Source organism: Pteropus alecto, unplaced genomic scaffold, assembly GCF_000325575.1.
Source record: "Pteropus alecto unplaced genomic scaffold, ASM32557v1 scaffold86, whole genome shotgun sequence".
NCBI lineage: Eukaryota > Metazoa > Chordata > Mammalia > Chiroptera > Pteropodidae > Pteropus > Pteropus alecto.
Genome location: NW_006442109.1, coordinates 17392931 through 17407695, shown reverse-complemented (window position 1 = coordinate 17407695; position 14765 = coordinate 17392931). Strand labels below are relative to the sequence as shown.

The 14765-nt window shown below is 33.7% G+C and overlaps 1 protein-coding gene across 6 annotated transcripts in view; it reads right to left on the bottom strand.

Annotated features, from left to right (window-relative positions):
- NEDD4 (neural precursor cell expressed, developmentally down-regulated 4, E3 ubiquitin protein ligase) overlaps positions 1 to 14765 on the bottom strand; it is a 96559-nt gene that overhangs the window by 31842 nt on the left and 49952 nt on the right. The window lies entirely within an intron of this gene.

Genomic DNA, 14765 nt, shown 5'->3' with positions numbered 1-14765 from the left:
ACCCAAATTCCTAGCTTATCCTTGAATTGCATAGGTGAAAGGCAAAAGCTGGAAAGCTGAAAGGACTGAGTATAGATTTCAGTTGGTGTTCACTTTAGGGGAGATAACATTTGGAGTTCAGCTAAGTTAACAACTTGCTAGAACAAAAATCAAGACTCTTTTAGAGAAAATAACAAAATTCATTATCTCTATCATATACCACACACTCTATCCAGTAGACAATAAAAAAATTACTAAACATGCAAAGAAATATGACCTAGAATCAAAGGGAATATAATTAATAGAAACTGACCACAAGATGAGCCAGATCTAGAAATTAACAGAAAGGGAAGTTAAAATGGCTATTATAAAGATATTTAAACTTAAAAGGAAAATAAAGTCATAATAAGTGAATTGATGGAGAATCTCAGCAATGAAATGGAAACAAAAATGAATCAAATGTATATTTTAGAACTGAAAAACATAATATCTGAATTAAAATCATCGGGGGGCTTAACATATGATTGAAGATGTCAGGAGAAAATAAGTGAACTTGAAGGTACAGCAATAGAAGTTATCTAATATGAAAATTAAAGGCACTAACAAAAAACATCAAGCAGTCTAATAAATATATGTGTAACTGGAGTCTCAGAAAGTGAAGAGAGAGGGAGAATAGGGCAGAAAAATATTTGAAGAAAAAAGCAGCCATCTTCCTCAACGTTAACATATTACATAACCAAAGCACGATAATTAAAAATTGGGAATGCTTTTACTTAACCTACAAATTTTATTCAAATTTTGTTAACTGTCCCACTAATTTTGGCCCAGAGTCCAATTCATGATCACACACTGCATTTAGTTGTCATGTCTCCTTAGTTACTTTTAATTTGGAAAGTACCTGTCTTTCTTTGCCTTTCATAATCTTGACAGACTGTCCCTTAATTTGGGTTTGTCTAATGTTTCTTCATGGTTGAATTTAGGTTATACATTTTGTGGGCAAGAATACTCTAAAAGTTGTATTTGTACTTTTCTTGGTGCATCATATCAGGAGGAAATGATGCTGAAATTTTACTAATTATGGATAATTAAGGACCACTAAATATGAGAAAAGTCTATAACTTGAAAAATAGAGACCTAACCCAAAAGGCAAACAGAAAGAGGGAGTTAGATAAATAAGAATCAAGACAGACTGAGGAGAAATACTTCAGAAAAGACTATATTAATATTCTCAGAGATAAGAGATGAATCATCTGTCAACCAGACTAGGAGGCTATAAAACAGAAGTAATTAGCAAACAAGAAAGAGCTCTTGGAAATTAAAAATATAACTTAAATTAAAAGTTTAAGATAAATTAAAAAAAATTTTCTCAGAAAGTAAAACTAAAAAACAAAATTTCTAAAATTTCTAAAAGGCTACAGGATTTCTAAAATAAGGAAATGAAAAGATACATTTAGAAAGTCAACATCTAAATAATAAGCATAAGGAAAGAAAAAAGGAAAGGGAGGAAATTATCAAAGAACCATTTTAAGAAACTTTCCTTGATTTCAAGGAAATTAATTTTGAGAATGAAAGTCCCCACTGAGTATTAGGCAAAAATGCATGGGGTGGGGGGAAAGACCCACAGCAAGGCATCCATTGTGACATTTCAGAGCACCAGAAATAAAATTCTAAATGTTTTGAGGGACACAAAACATATCATACCCAAAACTGAAAGACAAGAGACATAATGCCTCCAAAACTGTGAAAGAAAAATATTTGCTACATAGAATTGTATACCCAGCCAAACTATCCTTTTCAATAAGAAGGAAGAATAAAGACATTTTCAGATAGTGGTATTCTTAGAAAGGTAATGAAGGATATAATTCAGCAAAATGAGTGAATACACCATGGTAAGGGCAGATGTAGGGGATCAAAACAGGAGAGAAGCAAAGAGGATTTCCAGAATGATGGGGAAGGGAACTTGTAGAATAATAGTAGTGTAAGACCCAAAGAACAAGCAGTGCTTACTAGAGTGGGAATATATATAGCTGTGAGAGAGATGCTTCTATAAGAATAGGAATAATCATATCTACATAATAGGGTTTTGTGAGAATGAAATGAGATTTTATACACATACACACACACACACACACACACATAGCACTTTATAATGCTTTGCATAATACCCACCACACAGTAAGCATTCAATAAATCTTAGCTATTATATTTGAAATGCCAGTTCTATAATAAACATCCTGCTCCCTTTCCTCTGGACCAGACTGTAGAAATTTCAAACAGGTACATACAATAAAAGGAGCATGGCTGGAATCTGAAGTTGAGCAAATTAGCTTAGTTTAGTGCCATATCCCTAATCAAGAACATGAGTTGAAAATAATTTTTGAAATGTAGATGTTAGCTTTTAATTATACTTTCAAGGCTGTGCTGTGGTATGGTTTTTTTTATTTCTATATTTATTGCAAGTAGCTGTTATACTCCATAAATGTGATCTTCAAAAGCTTTAGGTAAGGAAGTAAAATACAACAAAATATAGTAAAATCTCAACCAGAATGACTAAGGAATAAAATATTTTGATTAGTTGAATTATCTAACAGGTTTAGGCTTAACCAGATAAAGAAATAAAACACTTTCTTTCAGGTTCAGTCTTATTGAATAGCCTTGCCCTTAGTAAACTGAACTAGTAAAATGAACATCTGTTTGATGATTCATAACCTTGCAGTGCTTCAAAAACATGGCTGTGATAAAAGATCTTTTGAGTAACACAGGTATAAATAGAGTTTCTCAACTTAGGTACTACTGACAATTTTAGTCTGATAACCTTTTTGTTCTGAAGGCTGTCCCATACATTAAAGGATGTTTAGCAACATCCCTGGACTCTACCCACTAAATGTCAGCAGCACTCCTCCTCCAAGTGGGACAACCAAAAATGTCTCTTGGCATTGCCAAATGTCCTCTGGGTGGCAAAATTGTTCCTGGTTGAGAACCACTGGTAAAGAAGGTCTAAAATAGAATGTCTAAACCAGTTAGCAAAAGACTCTCTCTTTGCCTTTTAAAAATAACACCTTTACTGAGATATAATTCACATAGTATATCATTTAACCACTTCAAATGGACAGTCAATTTTAGAACATTCTCATCACTCCTAAAAGAAAACCCATACCTATTAGCAGTCAATTCTCATTTCTTTCTTCTCTCCTCAGCCTGAGGCAACCACCAATCTACTTTCTGTCTCTAAGGATTTGCTTATTCTAGACATTTCATATAAATGGAATCATATAATATGTAGTCCTTTATGACTGGCTGGCTTCTTTCACTTACCATAATGTTTTCAAGGTTCATTCATGTAGCAAGTATCAGTACTTCATTTCTTTCTTTTTTTTTTTTTTTTTTATTGCTGAATATTACACTGTAGGGATACACCACATTTTATTTAACCATTTGTCAGTCGATTGGCTTTGAGGCTGTTTTCATTTCTTGACTATTATAAATAATGCTGCTATGAACATTCGAGTACAAGTTTTTGTGCCAACATGTTTTCATTTCTCTTGGGTATATACTTAGGAGAGGAATTGCCAGACTATACCATTTTACATTCCCGCCAGCACTGTTCAATTTCAATTTCTCTATATCCTTGTCGACATTAATTACTACCTATTTTTTTTGATACAGCCCTCCTAGTGGGTGTTGACTATGTATCTCACTGTGGCTTTCTTTGCATTTCTCTAATGACAATGATGTTGAATATATCTTTTCATGTGCTCATTGCGCTCCATATTTCTTAAAAACTCAACTTATAAATCTCCCTAGAGATTCAGTCTCCATTGCAGAGGCAGTGCCTGGTCACTGCAGAACAAAAAGAAAACATTTCATCCCATATATTGCTCCAGACATTATTCATTGATTGCATTTCGTGAACAAAAGTATAGAACAAGAATCCCATGCGATGAAAATTTCCTTCTCTCAAGTAATGTAGGTATATAAAATATATTTAAAAAATTTCTTGCAACACATCATCCTTACATCTTCCCTCTATGAAACAAATGCTCTGAAATAAGTTTAACTTCTACTTAAAGTGAAATGATCCCAAAGAACTATATTTCTAATATTAGAATGAATAAAATTTCCAAACTAAAAATTAATATGCCTGGTCTGAGGAGATGGAGATAATAAAACTAGGAACTATCCTGGAATGTCTGAGACATATGGTTGCTATAAATATGAACAATTAGAGGTTCGAAATTTTTCCATTCACAAAGAAACAGTAATAGTTTTAAATTCATTCCTATGAAAGCAAGTCAGTCTGTGATGTTCATTATTGTTTTTCTAGCCAACCAATTGTTCCAAATTCTGAATATCAAGCATTTCTTTGCAAGAGTTATTTCCTACATTTGAACTGCATTCCACTTACTTCATAAAGCAACTTTGCATTTGGTAAAATATAAGTAATTCAAGAACGCCCGAGAGTCTTAGAAAGAATTAAGAACAGCAGGTGATTTTAAACTGTAGTGGGCACAGCTTAGTCAGTCAATAATACTTTTTCTAATATTTTAAAGATATGAATTTCAGTTTCTTAAAACAAGTTTTAGAATATAAAAAGAGGAAAAAATACAAATTGCTTTTTTTTTGCAAAACTTCAATTAGGACTATACATGGCTCTAAGTTTAGAAGGACAAACTGTTATGAATTTTGATGAGGCAGAATAGTGGTTGAATGTTCTGCTTTAAGAGAATCCAATGTTACAAAAGAATCAGAATTTTAAAAACAGATAAGTTAAAGTGTCATAACTTTAAAGAATACTTCGCTTTAAAAAATATGTTTCCATTAAATCTGAGTTACAAATAATTTCCCAGGATAAGTCTACAGTATAAAGCAAATATTAAAGGAAGGATCACTTCCTCATAACCAAAGCCAGACAACATAGCCCAAATTTTCTGCTGTAATATCCAACTCAATTTTAATCATGCTTTTTAAGCAGTAAAAATGGATTTTATACATGAACGTTAAATATAGTATAGTTTCAGTTGTCAGACTTAGCTATTGGCACTTTTGTAATCAAGATGATTTTTAAAGTAATTTAAAAACATACGGTTCACATATATACACTGGGTATAAAATTAAAAGGAAAAAACGGATTTCTAGCCTCCAGCGATCTTCTTCCATTCACTGTTCCTCCGAAAGGCACAAGCAGTCCTATTTTTGTTTGGATATATATCCCTTCAGGTTTTTCTTTGACATACTGTTATGTAGCTTGCTTTTCTCCCCTTCAACATTATCTCTAGGACCTTCCAATATCGGTCCACACAGAGATGCTTTACCTCTTTAATGGTTGAATAGTATGCCATTGTATGGAATACCAAAATTTATTTAGTTCCTATTGAGAGACATTTAGGTTGTTTCTAATCTTCTGTCATTACAAACAATGCCTCAATGGATAAACCTGTATTTATCATTTGGCATATATACCCAAGGTAATTTTTATTTTGTGTAATAATAGGGACTATAGTAAACTAATCTGAACTCATCTGAAATGGAAACAGATCTCAATGACTGACAGGATGTAACAGAAGGAAATAGTGTCCTGAGTAATCCAAAAAGCACATATATGTTTCAAAGATAAAATCGAGATCAAAGATTCAAGAAAAAGAAGTCTGCATTTGAATTAATATCTTAGTCAGTGCCAATAACTACTGTCTCTACACAGCTATATTCAAATTCTCTTATGGACAAATGCCATGATTCTTCTGTAACAGATCACTAATTCTAAAAAAAAAAAACAAAAAAAACAACAGAAAGAATTGGGGCAAGCAGTAAAAAGACCCCCCAAAACAATAAATTCATAGCTATAAAAATGTCCAAGCCATTGTTAACCATATTATTTAAATTAAGTTGAGAGCAAGAGATATTTAGGAGATCATAAAAGACTAAGTAGAGTTAAAAGCTCTGAAACTGAGACACTAAAAGTGAAATTATCTGAAAACCTCTTTGTGTAAGTAGAGTTTATACTCTCATTCTATTTATGAGTTAAGAGGTTAAATGTTTTCTTGATTAGAAACATGAAAAGTCAATATTTTGACAGAGGATATTAGCACATGTGAATCTCTGAGAAAAATAAGCAGAACTTATATGAATGGACGTATTTATAGTATTTTTAAAAATAAGGAACCACATATTTTTTGTCTCCAAAATTTTATAAAAGCTATTATTTTTAATGAACAGCCTTCCTCTCAAAATCCATACTACATGGATTCATACTATCTCCTAGACATTATAATAGAAAAAAGGATTATGAAAACGACTCTAAATTTAGCTTAGCTATTTTCCAATGTATGCAAATCTTAAGTAAAATTTCATTTGCATAGCTTCTACCTTCTTACTTATATACAGACTCACTCTATACTATGACTTGTTTATTTTAAACATTTTTTTAGAAGTTCATGATTTATTGATTCAATCTTTTTAGTTGAGGGGAAAATGGCGTTAGCCAAATACACAATATAATCTGATCTATGCTATAAAATCATAGTGCTATGGAAACCGGATGTCTTTGCTTAAAACAAACATTCAACGTCCTGAGCTTTGATTTGCTCAGCCAGTCAAGCTGTCTGGTAGATTTACCTATGAGACATAAACTGTACTTGTTCTTTGACAATAGCTTCATACTGCTTAAAAGTTTAGGTACATGCCAACTACAATCCTTAGCAACCTCCACATTTTATTTTATTTTATTTATTTTTTTAAATTAAGTTTATTGGGGTAACATTGATTAATACAATTATATAATTTTAAAGGGATTTTTACCTAATAGATGGGGCTGGGGAGGGAGTCAGGACAAAACCTCTGTCTAAATCAATTTCAGTTTGAGTTCTCGTCTGAATTTGTTTCCTTGGAGGTCTCCCCTTTATAATCATCACAAACTTGTGCAAACTGATGATTTACCTTGATAAATTCCTCTATCTTTATATGCGTTAAAGTTAAGTTTATAATTTACTGTGAGGATTTTCAAATATAAACCATATTTTTAATAATCTACAGAAGAGAAGGAATCTGAAGCAGACGAGAATAATAGGAATCGGGTTGTGCTGTAACAAACACAAATAGGATTTAATTATTTTAAAAATTAAAATGCAATATATCCAATGTACTTTAGAAGCAATTTGCATTGTATACCCCTTAACTAGAGGACTATAAAAGTTAGAAGAAAGTTTTGCATTTATTACAATTTTCCTTCCCCCTCAAAAAAAGGGAGAGGCTTATGAAATTTTCCCACTGTTACAAATTTCTATTGCTAAACAAAGGAAAATAACAAGAGTACTAATGTATAGAGTTATAATTGAACCAGGAAATACTCACAGCTAGATAACTGATAGAAGGGATAAGGCTCTTCCTCGCAGAGAGAAAAATATTCATTCTTGATTGAAAATAGACAAAGATGCACTCAGTGTCTGAGTGCCACTTAATTATGATGCTACTTTTTTTTCTTTCTAGGAATGTCTGCCAAGCTACCAGAGAAAGAAAAAGGTAAACTTTTGAAGCGACTGAAGTTAATGCTCTCTGGGGAATTACATCTGTAGTCTAAATGAGAACCTAATATAGCAGATGGCTGCCACTGTTGAGAAAGATACAGTGACTTTAATTCAAAGAAACCACAGAGCTATGTAAAGTCTCAGATATTTAATTTAAAAACAAGTAAGTGTGAGATGAACTAAAACTATCATTTTAAAATGGATAAACAAAAGTTGTGGCAGCTGAGGAAGTAGAGGCTTCTGCTCCCAACCTAATCTAGAATTTCAGAATATTTAGGTTAGTCCACTCAAATGGTTTTCAAACTGCAGTGTGTGTCAGAATCATCTAGAGGGCTTCTTAAAAACAGATCACTGGGCCTCATTCCCAGAATTTCCGATTCAGTCTGGAATGGAGCCTGAAAATTTGCAGTTCTTACTAGTTCTCAGGTGATATTCATGCATCTGATCCAGTAGTCACACCTTGAGAACCACATCTCTATTCAGTCCTTGGAGAAAAACATGAAGAGTAAGCAGCGATTGATAATAGCTGAAGATGGGTGAATGAGGTATCTAAATTTATCTATTTGTATCCTGCCAGAAGTAGTGCCAAATGGACTTGGTCTTTTTAAGATAATGCACAATGTAAATTAAGACAGTTAAAGATAACAGCAGAACAGAATCCCTCTAAAAGAAACAAAAGGAGTTAGGTATCTATGTATTTGCATTACTTTCTAGCTTAAGTTGTAAAAATAGAAACATATATTCTAATTATGGCAATCCTCTTCAAAACCTTTGAAGACTTGCTAGTGCATAAACATCATTTCTTGAGTGTGTTCTGAGGAGTAATAGATTTGCTGGATACTAAATGAGTTCAAAGGTGGCCGTATATTTGAGAACATTTGGTTAAACAAAGTATAAAAGTTTATTTTGTTTAGGAACTTAACTTTACTAGTGTTCATCGTAACATTTTAAGAAATACAGCATGTGGCATTATACAAACTTATCTGTCGATGGGATGGGTTTTATATAAGGTATCTTACAGACTGGTGAGGAACACATTTCAAAAGTATTAGTCCAGCGAAAAAACTACAAATTCCTTAGCATTGGATTCTAGGCCCTACACATTTGTTTTTCCAATTTACCTTACAGCCTTATCTATTAATATATGCCTCCTCAATAGAGTACTATGCCTTTGCTCTCAAATTCACTTCTGCTTCCAAGAAAGTTTCTTTTTCTCTCTGCCTGTGTAAATCCTATCCAGTTATGAGGCCCACCTCAATGTTATTTTAATGAAAATTTTCTTGATGAGACTAAATTGCTAATTTCCTCCTCTGTAATTCTACTTCGATTGTATCCTTTAACATCTGTGTTAAAGTTCTCTTCTACTCCAATGAGACTATAAATTCTGTGAGGCCAGCAAATGTTAGTGCCTGGCTTCTATAGCGAGGCTCTATACTAAGTGTGGGAGAATGTTCCTGATATCATGGAGTGCACAGTCCTGCCTGGTTGACAAACATGTACATATAATTAAAGTGTGTGTAAAACTGAAGGAAAGTACAGAATTCTATGGATGCATATAGGAGAAAGGTTAAGAAAAACTTTTATTCTTTGTTATATCCCAGTGATCCCTGCCTTTATGGATATTTAATACCTAGTGGTAAATTCTAAACTATTAAATAGTTTTTTTCTTAAATCAAAACGGTCTGACCTACTAGAAAATTATAGTATCTTTTCATCAATTTGTTAAAACTAGCTATTTAGACCTGAGGAAGTACTCTATGATGTAGAAAGAACTTACCAGGAAGAAAATAATAATAGTTCCAGCATTCTAAAACCAAATCAGCAATGTGACAGAAGTAATACAATATCAAAAGAAGATGGTTATCACATTTCCCTTGCTAGACTCAAGCCTGCTTGCCCATTTCAAGAGGGTCAGTATGTTGAACAGTGTTGGAAAAATAATAGAAAGAGTTGAATGAGCTGCTCCCTTCTGTGCAACCTGAAGGCCTTCTTCAACCTGGACTTGAATTTAGCTCTCTGTCACAAATGTGACAGCCTGGTAACGTCTGGGCTCCAGACTGGTTTATTGATTCCCTGGCCATGTCTCTCACCTCTTTGACTATGGCTCCTGTTCCTAGATCATTTACTGACTTTCCTGCCCCAGGGGCTGGGCTGTGTTTTCTTGAGTTGTGAGAGGCTATGTTCCTTACACAGGAGTGGTGCAAGCTTTTTCCAACACTTCTCTCCAGGCATCTCCATCTGTTCCTGACCTTTTCTGCCCTCTAGTGACCATGAGCTGCTCTCCCATCCTTGGAACATGGAATCCATACTTGGAATCTGCACATCATTGATAGCCTGACAGAATATTTTGCACAACTATTATTCAAGTCTCATGAAATTACAACCCTCATCTCTATTGATACTATCTACAAATTAAAACAAAAAAATACATCCATTAGAGGTGAAATCTACAACTCACATAGACTTAGATGCAGACTAAACTATTCCATTTATTAGTTTAAATATAATCTAAGCATAGTTAATGGGAACATGGGAAGGCTAAAAATAATTCCTAAATTTTGCTATATTGTTCAGGGCCTAGCAACTACTTGCACATAATAAGAGGTCATTATTTAGCTCATTGTTAGGTTAATTGCTAAATTAATTGCTTCATATTCCAGTTTAAACATCTTTAAAGGTAATTAAATCTGAAGTTTATAAACCACTGAACTTTATACTGAATGTGTTTCTTCAGTGTATTGAACAGCAGCTAGCATTAGTGGGCCTGGAGAACACTGCTGACGAATCAAAGATTTCAGTACACAGACTATTTTAATGAGCTGATCCTCCTGCAAACTCCCTTGCTTTGTGAGCAAGCAGCCTTGAAGCTACAATCATTTCAACTCTCCAACCCTTCCGTAATTAACACCAAACTATTTTATATATGTTCTTTGTCTTCCTTGCTTAGACCGCCCCATCAAAAGTTGGGACAATGTCTTCTACTCTTTTGTATTTTACAACGAAAGACATTTAAAAAGCAAAATCTGTTTGTTGGAGTTTCAATAGTATTTTCCCTAATCATCGACAAATAGTATTAAGCACAAAGGGTGCACAGTCACTGGCAAATACATTCGAAGATTTACGTCAGCAAAATGAGCTCACTGGGAGAAGACCCAAAGGGACTAGCCAAAGAATACCTCTAAATAACAAACAAAATAATTATCAAATGATTCCCAAAGTGGTCTTTCTGTTCTTTTCTTTCTTCCCTTCTTTTTTTGTAAACCTTAGTACAAGACTACTTATGTAGCAGTAGAATGAAATGTTTTCTTTAACAATTATTACTTTTTGAAATGATTTGTTTAAAAAAATACTTCAGAAATAGAAACTGATTATTCTTATAATTTGATTATCTGATTATGTGATCAATATAGGTTCAGCTTATATATATAAATGGTTTTTAAAGTTTCTCCCAGGGTTGAAGACTCATAATTGTTATTGAAGAATATAATGTATCAATGAAAATGGGGGAAAAATGGTGGGGATGTGGGTTACTGTTGTTTAAGAAAACAAGTACTAAAAGGATTCTTTTAAAGCCAGATTTTTCTTGCTTAAACAGCAAGCCAGGTACCACTGGAGAAAAATAAGGCCATTGGACATGGCTCCACTCCTTCAGCCACCGTAGCTACCAAGCACTGTAACTGTAGGCGCCTCCCTCAATATACTGGAGCACTGTCAAAGTTACAAGGGTATTGGTGTTTTGCAGCTCAAACGTACTCTTCTAGAGGAACCATGGCCAATAGAACCTTCTGTAATAATGGGATATTCTGTGCTGCCCAATGCAATAGCCACTAATCGCTTGTGGCCACTGAGCACTTAAAATACGTCTAGCACAAATGAACTTCAGAGTTTTAAATATGATTTGATTTAAATTAATTAAAATCTCAATAGCCACATGTGGTTACTGGCCCCTGTACTGGACAGGTGGTGCTCTAGAAAATTTTTTAGTAAAGCAGTACTTTCTGGTTTTAAGATTTTATTTTTAGTTCTTGCCCTGGGATTCAGACAAGTCCTCGAGCTAACTGTTTTCCCCACTACACATATAGGGTTAAGAGTTTAAAAAACAATATATCAGGATTTCTTCAAACTTAAAAAAATCATAGTTGAGGTTTCAAGTTCTAGGGACAGTGAGCATCCAATATTACACTCCATTAGAGGGCCATTATGGCCTCCTCTTCCTTCTTGTCCTATACCCAAACCCATTTTTAATAGGTCTGTCATCTTCCTTAGAGCGACAGGCATGCACATTTACATTTAAATGTACTGCCAAGAATGTAAAAGGTTTTGAAATATGTTAAGGAAACCACATAGTCTACAGAATGTTCAATTTAGTCTTTCTAGGAGTATCGCCATTTCTAGAATATACACAATGTATTTCAGACAACAGGTATGAAAATCAAGCCCTCATTGTAAATTAATTAAATCAGACCTTAAGAATTTAGTAAGTAAATATTACTTTTAAGGTCTGTTTTACCTGAATTAACTCAGTTACAGAACCTTTTTTCTTTATAGAAAGAAATCACCTTCATTCCTAGTATATCACTCACTAACCATGGCTATAAAACATAACTGGGCGATCACTTTAAGTTTCTTCTCTGGAGACACTGACCTCTGAGAAAAGACCTACAGATACTGAGTAAAGGTCTCCTAACGACGAAGCCTGCCAGTTGAAAGCCCCAGTCTCTAGATCACTTCATGGTGACACATGGTCAAATATGGACAGACAGCAAGGTTAGCCAGACACCTGGAGAAAAATGTCCAATAACAAGAAACAAACAATAACAACAAAGTGACTCACAGTAACCAGAGACAATGTAGGACCCATAACAAAACTCGAATAAAAAAAAGAACAAAACTCTGAAGTAAAATACTTTCAGAAAAATGAGAGATCGTAATTTATAAAGTAAGAATAAAAATAAGGAATCATCAGAAAACAAGATAAAACTTTAAAAATTAAAATAACCAAAATTCTAAAATTAAAGAGAAGGGGAAACTTGGAGAAAATCTTCCAGAATAGGATAAGGAGGCAAAGAGAAAACAGGAGAGAATAGTAAATTATAAAATCAATCCAAGAGGTGCAAACTTTGGCTAATAGGAATTCTAGGAAGAGAGAACATAAAGAACAAGACAGAAAGGAAACCATCAAAGAAATACCACTTGGTTATTTACATAGGCACATGTGTTATCTTGATGAAAACTAAAATTGGTTAAAAATTACATAGGTAATCACATTTCTCAGGGCTTAGATGTTCACCTGTCTGAAGTTGGTATATGGATATTATTATATATTAGACCATATTGTACTCTGGTTGTTTTAATGGCTTATGTCATCTTCTCATCTAAATTATAAACTCTTCAATGCCAGGAATAATATTTGCCACTTAGGGCAGAGACATATTCTATTTCTGATAAATGCTTGTTAAACTCATTTGCTTTGAAGATGACTTGGGTTTCCATTAAGCTCTGTGACTCTTTCAGAGGGTTCAGTCTTTCAGCCTTGGTACAAAAGGTAAAGGTCATTCTTAGCTAAAACAGTTACTTGAAACTCCAAGAACAACTGAGAATCCAGTTCTTCTACCAAGTCTGAAATGAAGTCTTTGTATTAAATAGTAATAAATTTAAAGCTAGTCAAATGGCCTTTGTTTAAATAGTCTTAAAAGTTTTGGCCCATTTGATCTTCTTTTTTAGAAAACTTGATCTGAGCCTCTATCCAGATACATAGTTCTACAGTACCAGTTAGTGGAATATGTAGGCTATGAATCAGACTCCACTGTGGAAACTAATCCTTGAGTCACGATCATAATATTCCATTGGCATCCACCCCGGGGGACAAGGTATTCATTTAAGAGTGCCACTCTTTTACCCAAAAGATGAAGCATCAGGCAGCTCCCACTCACCATTACAGTCATCACTTAAACATCCTAGTTTGGTTATCTGTTTGTACAAGGCCATCTGGTTACCCTCATCTATAAGGATTCTACAGTCATCTCTACCCCATTCCAAAGGGTCCCTGGGCTTCATTCCTTAATTTAATAAAATATTTATTATCTACTTTTAACTAGGCACTGTTCTAAATCCTGGGGACATAGCAGTGAATAAGACAAAAAGTCCCTGATTTAAGAAATGATATTCTAGTAAATAAGAGTCCAGAAAAGATTATCCATTTGCTCAAATCCTTTTCTAGATTTTTTTTCTCTGATCAATTCTGGGACAAATACATTTGCTTGCTTAATTGCCTGCCTATCTATTTCTATCTCCCCATCTTTAATATTTTTCTTGCTATGCTTCTTTTTTCTCACTTCTTACCTGAAATGTTTAATATTGTATGAGGCTCCCTGAAATTAGGCTAAGCCATTTGCAGCCACAAAGACTACAAATACCCTGCCACCAATAAGATTCCTTAAACTGCCTGAATGGAAGAACAGTTCTTAAGATTTTCTAATATTTATTTATGTTAGAAAGGTAGCATATAATTTTAAGAAGCACTAAAGTTATATATGAAGGATTTTTAAACTTTCTCCTCATAGAGCTATCAAAAGGACAGCTCATAACTGAGCATTGATTATAAACAGTGTTTCATTTTATTAAATAAACCAATGTAAGACTTAAACATTCTTAGTAGTACCCTACCTGTCACTGCTAGAGAAAAGTAGATTCAAAAGACTGAAAATGTTCACAAAGAGGAAGATAGACGATACTGCTTGAATAAGCCAGAATAATGAAGAAAAATATAACATTTAATTGTGTATTTTTCAAAAATTTATGCTGTGAAAATAAAAAATACAGGCAACAATTTTAAAAACAACATAAACCAGAATAACAGCCATAATGAGTTCAAGAGATTTCTTTAAGTAGAACTGCATGCCTTACAGACCAATATTTTTAAGTTCCTAAATGAAACTAAAATGTTCCAGAAAATTTATTGGTTAGAATTCTGGAGGAGTCATATATGAGGCAGGTAGGCAACCTTGCTCATGAATGTTTCTTGGTCCAAACAATCTCTTCTATAGTACATGGTCTAGACCAATAACTAGTCAAAATGCTTAAGTGGATTTAAAACTTTGCAAATTATTTGGCCCTGGCCACAGTATACCTATGGCTCTTCTTTACGTAAAAGTGGGAGAAGAAATCACTGGATACTTCAGTGATTTCTGAACTGTATTGCTGTTCTCATAAAGGAATGGTTTAAACCTTGCATTTCAACCTGTGTTTGGGGAAATAGTAGCATTG